Source organism: Corvus cornix, chromosome 8 (genome assembly GCF_000738735.6).
Source record: "Corvus cornix cornix isolate S_Up_H32 chromosome 8, ASM73873v5, whole genome shotgun sequence".
Taxonomy (NCBI): Eukaryota; Metazoa; Chordata; class Aves; order Passeriformes; family Corvidae; genus Corvus; species Corvus cornix.
In genome coordinates this window covers 15117283-15127746 of record NC_046338.1, presented here as the reverse complement: position 1 = coordinate 15127746, position 10464 = coordinate 15117283, and positions in this window count along the sequence as shown.

Genomic DNA, 10464 nt, shown 5'->3' with positions numbered 1-10464 from the left:
CGGCGCTGAGCCCCGTCCGGCAGTCGCAGCCCAGGTGTGCTTTAACCACATCGCCACCTGTGGGTCTCCCGCAGCCCTGCAGCCCCGGCCTGGGCTGGGCACGGAGCCGTGTGCCCAGCAACCATTTAGAATTGGAAGGAAAATCATCTACCGGGGAGAAACGTATTTGGGAAAACGTAGGATAGCGAAGATACATTTTGCTTCTAAATATATAAGAAATAAAATTTTGACATTTGAATGGCACCACAGGTATGATTTAAACACGGGAGAAAATTATATTTCTGTGTTTCTCCATAGACTGGAGATATGTTCAGAGTCTGCTTAAAGCAGACTTGGGAGCTCATGGAACGCTTCCACAGGGAAAGGGAGAAGAGGACCACTGTTATGGTTAATATTTTTTTAGCATAGGTCTATGAAATATATCATCTGGATGTAATCTCCATGTACATATTATATTTAAACATACTCAGCAGTTTTAGATTTGTTATGTAGGATCTGGTACAACTTAAAATATATAAAGCAACAAGGCATGCTACAGATAATCAACAATCACTGATATTTTAGCTTTCTGACAGTTAAGAGCACAAGAACAGAACAAATGCCAAGCTAAAATAAAATCTACATTGTCTAATTATCTAAGCCTGTAATGGCTGGAAGCTACCAAATTCAGACTGGGAGAGCCATTAGGACCTCTCCTTATTGGAAAAGATATTCTACCAAGAAACTCTGCCATAGGCACTAAAATGTTTACTAGTCTTAAAAATGAGAGTGATACAAAAAACAGGAATTACCTTCTCAAGGAGCAGAGTTTTAAATGGCTTAACGATGTCTTCCAAATAGCATTACAATGTTCATATCTTTTTCTGAAATCTGATCATCACTAATTTTTGTGATTAATTTTAACAGAGGAAACCTTAACTGAGAGCATTTTGCAGAGCAATATTTTTCTAATTTTTCTTTTGTGCAGCATCTGCTGTTGCTGTGCTGTCATCTTCGTTATGTTTTTCATTGTCTATGTGCCATAATGTAATTAGTTAGTTCAACATCATCTGTGCTATTAGATGAGATGTTTCTATGGTAAGTTAACATAGTTCTGTGTAATTGGTAGATTTCAGCAGTAGGCATGAATGTATCCATCAACTTAGGTCGATTTGAGTCCACAAGATTTAAATTCACTTGGCATACGTTATCCTAGAAGACTTTTAATTTTGGCTGAATGGATAAAAAACACAATGCAGAAGAAAATCTGGCTGCTTATATTGCAGTACTGTTGGAGTCAGGGAAAGGAAAGCATAAAATTGCTGGCTTAGTAGTTGCAATCTGAATGTCTGGAAAATGTTACAGCCTGGGATCCAAATCCTTCTTAAACCTAGATGTGCCCCTAAGATACCAGGTAGTCCAGAATTCATCAGAGTTATCTCTCCATTCAGGAAAGGAGTCTTGGTTCTCTTCCTAAATACTGCATTCCTATGGGACCTCTAGGTTCTCTCCCTGAATAGTGCATACCTAGGGGACTCTCTTCCTTTTCTCATTAGAGAGAAATGTTGAGGCTGCTGCTTTGAGATCTTCCATGTGGCACTTTGCTAATCCATGTATCTTGCAAACTACACCTTTTGAACAAACAAACTTCTAAAACAAGCCCTCTGATCCCAGTCTCTCCAGAAACAGTGATGAAAAATCAACAGCCATTTCTTACTTTAAAGTAATGCATCCTTTTACTCACATAGATTCTTCTGGTTCACGCCTCAATCAATTTAAAAATGTGACTGGATTAAGCATTTAAGTCAGATATCCAATGATATGGCAGAGTCGTATACTGGCAGAAGCTGGGAAGAATCCTGGATGGCTTCACTCTTAGCATTCTTTTCTAAGCAGTAGACAGTACTGTTTGCCCAAAAGAGTAAGATAAGTTACATTTAGAAATATGTGTATAGATTTTGACTTGCTTATAAATATATGAGTAACTTTAGTTACAGGAACCCAGAACCATGGGAGGTAATTAGTAGGCACAGTTTGCTTATGTAAGGACTTGCAAGACCCTTTTATCATCACTGTATGCATAACTTAGGACAGGAGCCAAATAATATAAATGTCAGTAATTACAGATATATATTTATATTAACAATAAAGTCCACTTTTGGAAGAGCTCAGGCTGTATTTGTAATGACATCATATGGCTGAAATTACGTTCACCAATTTGTCCTGTGCACATTTCTGTTGGGAGAAATTGATACATTACCACAAGCCATCAATAGCAGAAAGTCCTGCAAGTGGGTTCTGTGACTACAGTCAAAGATATCAGAGTTTGAAATTGTATGTAATTTTTGTTTAAAGCTAACTAAAAGTCTTGAAAGGCCTCCAAAATATGTGTATGTAATAATAAGTTCACAACATAAAACAATCTTAAAATTGGAAATGCTGTGTGAATTTTGAAAGAGGTCTTCACATTCCACAGTCTATAGCCATTTTTTAAGCAAATCAGTTAAAATTAATTTGCTACTCTTAAACATATACTGACAATTGATTTTTGTGATGACATATCTGTAGTGATATGTTGTTTCAAAAATGAATATTTTTATTATTCATATGTCTCCATCTTTAACAAGGAAAAATCCTTTGACAAAGACCTACTATAAACTTATATAGAACTTACCCTTTGGGGTAAAAAAAATGTTTTCTTCACACATACTTTTATAGAACTGGCATTAATATGTTGCCTCTATTCACTAGTCACCTTAACAAATGGGAGGGTGGGACAGCACAATTTGGTGCTGTTTGAAGGCCCAAATTATAGGTAAAAGTGGCCACCAACCTACTTTAAATTTACAGTACAAAAAAGATCAAGTGGAAAGGAATTACAAAAATAAAAATCTGACTCAATCAGCTGACCAAAATGCACTTACCTAATGCAGAGGTACATGTTTATAACACTATCATTTATGCAATGTGTTGCAATGAAAAATGAAAACTTAACTCTAGCCTGTATTATCTAATTAATTAGCCAAGTAACTTTAAATATGCAGAATAAATTAGTATATTATCCCTAAGTGAATAAATAGCGTGTTTAATATTTCTTCATGATGTTGTCCACACAAAATACCTTTATAATTGCATTGAAATTATTTTCAAAGATGTGTGTCCAGTAGCAAATCCTATGTAATTAGAATATCTGTCTGAGTATATCCAGGAAATGAATTATTTACATGTAGCTCATTGCGATGGAGGAGTAGGTCTGATATCTTTATGAAGTTCCCATGGCCTCTGAACAAAGCTGTAATGTACAGAAAAGTCCATGACCAATGTTTTCCACCTATTTTGCACCTATTCACAGCTTTGTGGTACCTGGCTTGGGCTGTAGTAAATCAATGGAGGAACATTTGCTCAAGCTGTTTTCTCTGTAGGTCTTCAGGGGACGTTCTCAACCTAGAATTTCATAGGGTTTTGTTCTATGATACGTCATTGATGGGAAGGCACAGTTTTAGCTAATCCATCTAGATGTTTGTGGTGACTGTCTCTGGTGGAAATTTGACACTGGGCATTGTTTCAAGAAGCTGAGAGAAAGCAAGGTACAGGCTGAGCACTGAAACACACACATCCCAGAGATCCCCTGTTGAAGTTGTCTTTTTAATTGAAGGGCTACCAGCATGGTATGAGAAAATGGAGGGTTACAAAAATGAAGAGGAAGAGCAGCCTGGTGACTTGTGTCTGGCAGAAATGCCTCTATCGTATTTGATTTGAAATTTACATAGATGCCAGTAGTTATGACACAACTGTCACTTCAAGTTCACTTAACTGGACATGAAACAATAATGACAAACAACCAGAATGACAGTTCTCCTATTCTGCAGTGAGGTTCTTCATATCTCAATTCTGCAACATTTCTTCTGTTCACTCCGCCAGACAAATGTGTTTCTGTTATTATGATTTCTCTGCTTGGCTCGGCGCAACATTGCTAAAAGCAAGAGGGAGAGTTTCTAAGCTTTCTATTTAGTTTTTTAGCCCTACCATTTATCAAAGAAAGAGCTTCTTAGTAACAATTTTTAACATTAACTCTTTAATAGTTACTTTGCTGATGTAATCCATTATTTAAAAACATTGTATTGCGTAAGAATATTACATTATTTTTCATACAAAAATATAGCGCTCTACTCCTAGGTTGTTTTTCATAACTGGAGTGACTACTACACTCCATGACCATAACTCTTTTTATCATTCTACTATGATTCAGTAGCTTTTGCTGTCTTATAAACAATCTTACAATTAAGAGCTAATGTTAATGGAATAGATTGTTGTCATAGGATAATGGTTTCCTGCTGCTAGATAAATGCTGTGGCAATGCTAGGACATTTATTGAAAGTAATAGTGAAGACAAAGCTAAGAGATTTATTTTTAAAGCAGGTGCCACAGATCCAGTGACACCATTCTGTTACAATTGTTTTATTTCTATTTCACTAAGAGACTGATGAAGATGGAAGCATTTTGCCTGATGTATGCAAGTGCAGCAAAGTGACAGTGGCTCATTTCACTGTAACTGAATAAGCTGCATTGCACTTGGCTTGGGAAGAGATTTATTGTGTGGCTCATCCAATCAGAAAACAGTTTATCCATTAACTATGGCTTTAAAGTATGTTTTATTTCCATGAACAAGATGGGGCTTGATGCTTTATTTCACAGAAACAGTTATACAGAGTTCACAGAAAAGGACAGAAGTGGGGCCCTTTGGTGCTTATTCCACCAGTCATTCCAGAAGCACCCCCCTTTCCTCTGTGCCACAGGGATGGCAGGCTGGGGAGAGTGAACCTGTCCATAGTGTGTGCCCCTCCTCCTAAATCAATGGTTCCTTGTCTCCCTTCTGCATTGGAGGGTGTTGCTTCAGTGTTAGCAGAACAGAAATGGCAGCATTGTTCTTACCAGCGCTGCTTTGCAGAGGGTGGGCAGGAAAGTTTTTGTCTAGTCTAGTGTTTCCTCTGTCTTTGCAGTCACAGGAATTTGAAGTTTCGGAAAATATGCCTTCTTCCACTTCCATGATTTCAAAATTGCTCACCCCTGAATCCTCCAATAGAGAACTGTGAAAAACACAGCTTGTAGAGTTTCATAGGCCCTCTATCTGCTCATGTGGAATTGTAATTAAACACCTTGAGTGCCCCAAATATACAGCTCCTACAAAATTGGAGTCAGTTGTCAGGAAGTACGTGGGATCCATTCAATTCGACGAGCTTTGTCTGGACAGCTATGCCCTAATTGCCTGACCTAGGCTTCAACAAATCCTTTGTCTTTTCTTTTGAACTGTGGAGCGGCTATTCCAAGTGGCAGTGCTGTAGCTATGACAGCTTGAGGATATTCCACAAATAATAAAAAACATGATCCCTTCCCACAAACTCTCATCATTCTGAAGCATCTTTAAAGTTGTGTCGTAAAACAGTATAATGACTTTATATAACCATAAAGTCCCTGCTAGGATTTCCTTAAGAAACAAACTAATTTTATTATTAAGGCCCGCAGACCTTGACATCAAACCAGCAATTCACTGCTCCAAGGACTTACTCTCTGTAGCTGCTCAAAACACAGTTCTGAATTAACTTCCAAGACCAGAGCTTGAAGGCAGTAGACAGCTTTAACCTTTTCTTGACCCCAGACACATCTCACAAACAGGAGTTCAGTAAATACAAAACTTTTACTTTAATCCATGTGCAAATATTCTGAGAAATAATTAATTCTTCAATTTCTGAGTTTTAAGGAAATGTTTATACTAACAAATGGGCAAGTGTTATAGTACTTGTTCCAAAGGGCCATCAGGCAATGTTGTTCCTCTGCTGAGCATAGCCCCTTATAAAAGGCAAGCCCCAGAGAGAACATCATAGAGAAAAACAGAAATGAGGGAGACCTGCAACCGTGACAGAATTAACCCTTGCAGCTTTGAGGTCTGTCGGGTCATCTGCAGAATACACAGTGCAGAGCTCTAGCAAATACTTATTCTTCCAACTAAATCTCTATAGCACTTGATCTTGTGCTTGTGCCTTCTGGTATCAATCTCCCATCTGAAGCTTAGGATTCACAGGAACAATCTAGGAGATGGAGAATTTCCAGATCCTTAAATCATTGGAGTCATTTACCTAAGTACCTTCAAGGATGTGATGGTTAGCATTGTAAAGTCTTAGGATTTTATTAAAATACTTGGTGTATCTGTTTAAACTCCCAACTCTGGAATCATGGTGTAAATACAAATCTGCTTTCAACTTTTTCAGTAGGAATTTTGAGTCTTCCTGGTTTGGTAAAACATTAATTCTTAAAGATCAACCAGAAACAAATGATTTGTTCCCATTTAGCATTTTATTTTAAAAATTATCCTCCATTTGATCTAATAAATAGTGAGGAGTCATGACTTCTAGATTTTTGGGATTGCCAGTACAGTAACCGAATGTCTTATCACCACATACTGGATCTGCCCAAGAAATCCTCCTCAATTCAAGGAATTATTAAACCTATTTTGTTGATATGTTTCTCCACATCACCTGGGACTGAACACAATCAACCAGTATTTCATTTCCATACCCCATACTGCCTTGCCAAGGGAGTCAGTATTCCCCATGTCAGTTATCCTATCATAAGGCAGATCCCCAGTCTCTTGCAGCTCTTTGGACTAAGGCGGTTGGTTGTGTATATCCCACCTGGATCTGGCCCAGATGCTTTATTTCTATTGCATGAGATGATTAATTATGTGGTTTCTTTCTGTTTGTCTGATAGAAGCTGAGGTAAGAGAGTGATGGTTGCTTAGTGCACTGTTATTAAAAAGCTGCTTTTGATAGCCCTGAACAGGCTTGAGTTGTGTGCTACAACTAATCATAAAGCTGCTTGCTTGGAAATGTAATGCTTGTTAATACTACACTGTACTTTTATAAGTGAACGAAATTTTGATTGGCTAGAGTTTAACTATAATCAGTAATTAAGGGTCAGCCATCCAGTAAACTCATTAGTTTACACCAATTACATTTGGTATAGTAACTAATGATTTCAGGGATCAAGCCATTTATTTCTAGGCTTTCAAAGTATAATTATTGTGTAAATCAGATAGAGTGTAAATCTTTTCCATACGTTTTGGTTGGTAATTGAGAAATAAAATGGTTTCCAAATGTATTCTTTGTCCAGGTTTTGTTCTGCAGTAGATCTCTCTGGGGACTCTTTAAAGTATATGGAAAAGGTGATGTCAACAGAAGTGTACGCTGGGCAAACTGAAACAGGATTAATTAATAGAGATGAAAGAGAAAAGCCAGCCCTTTGCAAATTATGGTCCAGGTCTCAACTTGGACATCACACCTTAAAATGACAGTTTACAATCTTAAGCATGAGTCATACAGATTGACAAGTATTCAAAATAGAAGAGAATTAAAAGTCCTTTATGTTTAATGTATAAAGGCCTTTCCAATATGCAGTCTTTAAGATGGTGTAATCTCTGGAGCATTTTGCTTTGAAGTTTAATATGTAGCTCCTCACATCCACATAACATTTTCAACACGTTAAACAAATTAGTCTCTGGTTACAGGAGTTTTTAGATATTTACAAGTTGCCGTTTAACTAAATTTAATATGTGCCAGTGAAGTTGCTCATGCACTTGTTCATTTAGAAAAATGCACTTTTGGAATGATTAATAAATAAACCAGCCTTTCCTATGCCTTCAACTTTGGTGTTTATTTGAAAGCAATCTACTTTAAAAAGACATTAATATCCCTAGAATTATTATTAGAATAATTGCTTTTACTCTTCTTGGAACACACATTTTTTCTCATTTCCCTTCAGCACAGACAGCTTTTGACTCAGATATAAACTTCCTATTATTATTCCCCACTCCCCACCCCAAAAATGAAGAATAGGAATTATACACTTTTCACTAAGGAATAATTAATTTGTCTCAAGTATTAGAACAGAGAATTGTAGAATGACTTTGAATGGTAGTCTCTAAGGAACAGCATTGTTTGTTCTCTTCAGTCTTTAATGAGCTTTAGTAAATGGCCAGGAAAAATTACCTTCTTTCTGTAATATGAGAGAAGTGAAGAATGAAGGAAGCTATAGAATCCCGAGGAGGAAAGGAGCAGACACACACACACACACACCCCCTGTACACATCACTTCCAGTGGTTAGTGTTCTTCTTTGGAACTGAGCACTAGAGCTCTAGTTTTCCATTACAGTTAAAACATATAATGTCCCTAATATTTTTGTAGGAGAGAAAATTCCTGGATGTCTCCCACACACTGACAGTATCTGGCTTATGTTGAGGGACAACTGCCTATAGCTAAGATCTGGAAGTCATTCTGGCTTTCTCTGTTTTGGCATTGATTTTGTATTTTAAGACTCTTTAGTGTATTTTTATTGTATTTCCACCTTTAAAAGCAATTTGCCTTGTCGTGCTCCAGCGTGCTGCCCTGTCTTTTAATAGAATTCTTTTCCCTCCACTGCATATTTGCTGCCGCTCCTGTCCAGAATGCTAACTGAGGCAGCCCTGGCAGGTGTTTGTTTCAGCTACAGCTACAAACCTGTCACCATGGATAACAGAGTACATTCAGGAGCACACTTGCCTTCCCTCCCCTCCAGTCCCCACACGTCCTCACCAGCCAGTCCCACATCAAGTCCCTGGTGCTATGGCTGCTCCATGGCTGCTCTGTGGTATGAGGGAGCTGACCAAGTGACATCAGCACAGTTCTAAAAAGATCTTGTTGAACAAGGTCTTTCTCCAGTCTATCCCGTTGGTGCTGTTCCAGTTTGTATGGAATAATTAAATGGATTAAATTGATTGTTCTGTGTGCTTGCTCTCAAAGCACTACTGAGAGCAAGAAACCTGGGGTTTGCTACCATCTTCCAGGGAATGCCTCCATACTTGGTATTAAGTATTGACTGGGGCAGGCCCTGTCAGACGTGGTTTCCCCACCCAGGTGAGTGTCTCCACTACATGACTGACAAGTCAAGCACAAGCTTTCCCACTCAAAGAAAGGACTTGGGTCACCCTCCTCACAGAACAGTTGGGTAGGGTGCAAATTCAGGGGGCAAGAGATTCAAGTTCAAACTGCCTCAGGCAGAGCCTAAATACAAGTCTCCCATATCTTGGCTAAATTACACCAGCCAGGAGACTGAACCACAAAAGCTCAGGAGAGGAAGATGAGCACAGGAGCAAGGAGGAGAGACGTGCAAAAGGTGACAGTGCTGTCATTATTATTCTGTGAGAAAAACCTGGCACAGGTGTGCAGTTCCTAGAAAGTGGCAGAGCAAGTGTGGTGAGTAGGTAAAGCAACACACGGTGTTACACCACCTTGGTCTGATCGTGGCTTTGGATCATGGGAGGCGCTCTCATGACAGACATCAGATTGCTGACTAGAGCTCAGGGTCACGAGGGATGTGAAGAGAGATGATGAAAGTGGGGAGAGCTGCCTGGATCCATCCCACACATTTAGGGAAAAGATAAAAGTAAAAAGCTGCTGCCAAAGTAAAAATAATTTCTATCATGGGCTCTCTTCAGTGCAATTGTTAGAGAAGAATAAATGGAGAAAGATGGTTGAAAGATAGATAGGAGACAGTGAGAACGGGACTAGTAAGTGAGGCAGAAATGTTGGAAAGAAGACAAAGAGGAAGAAACATCAGAGAGCAACAGGAGGATTGGACAAAGGAAAAACCATTACTTACCGAGACACTTCACCTCTCATTGCTTCAATCTTCTGGCAATAAAATAATAACAATGAGAGAATCACAGAGCATTTCAGTGACTTTGAAGTCCATAAATATTTAGGAGACATTTAAGTGTCCTGTTGATGAGGATTGTGTTAAAAAGAGAGCAGGAAAATTTAAGAGAGTGTTTTGACAAGCCTAAATCAGGTCTATCAGGAGGAAGAAAAGAACAGAACTTACATGCTTGATTTTGTATGTGTAACTGAGTATTAAAATCCACACCCAAGAACACTTATGCTTCTTAATAGAAAAAATTGGGCCTTTTTCAGAGCAGTAAGAACACATGGTTTAAAGCATGCAGCCGCTCTTCTTCAGTAACAACCCACTGTGACTCCTATAATTTATTTCTCCCAAGATTCATTTGAACATCTGCAGTATCATTATTTGAGTTTGTTATACTATTAGCTTTAAAGTTTTATAAGCCATACAGTAGGATAGGTGACAAGCTGAAAAGTTAAGGAGGGTTAATTTAAAAGTTTTAAAGCAAAGCTATTTTTGAGTTATATAAGTAAAAAAAAGGCATCTGAATCCAAACCTCCATGGTTACATTTAAGTAACTCAGAAACTGCTGAAAGGATTTTCTTCAAACTTCACTCAAGACAAATCCCTCTGGGCTAAGACCAAGCATGAGAATTTAACTCAAAAGGTGATTGTTGTCTGAAGGGAGTTTTCTTTTTCTTTTTTCTCCCCTCCCCTCTTTTTGCTTGTTTTGTTTTCAATGTTCTGAAAAAAAAATAGCACTAAAAAAAAAG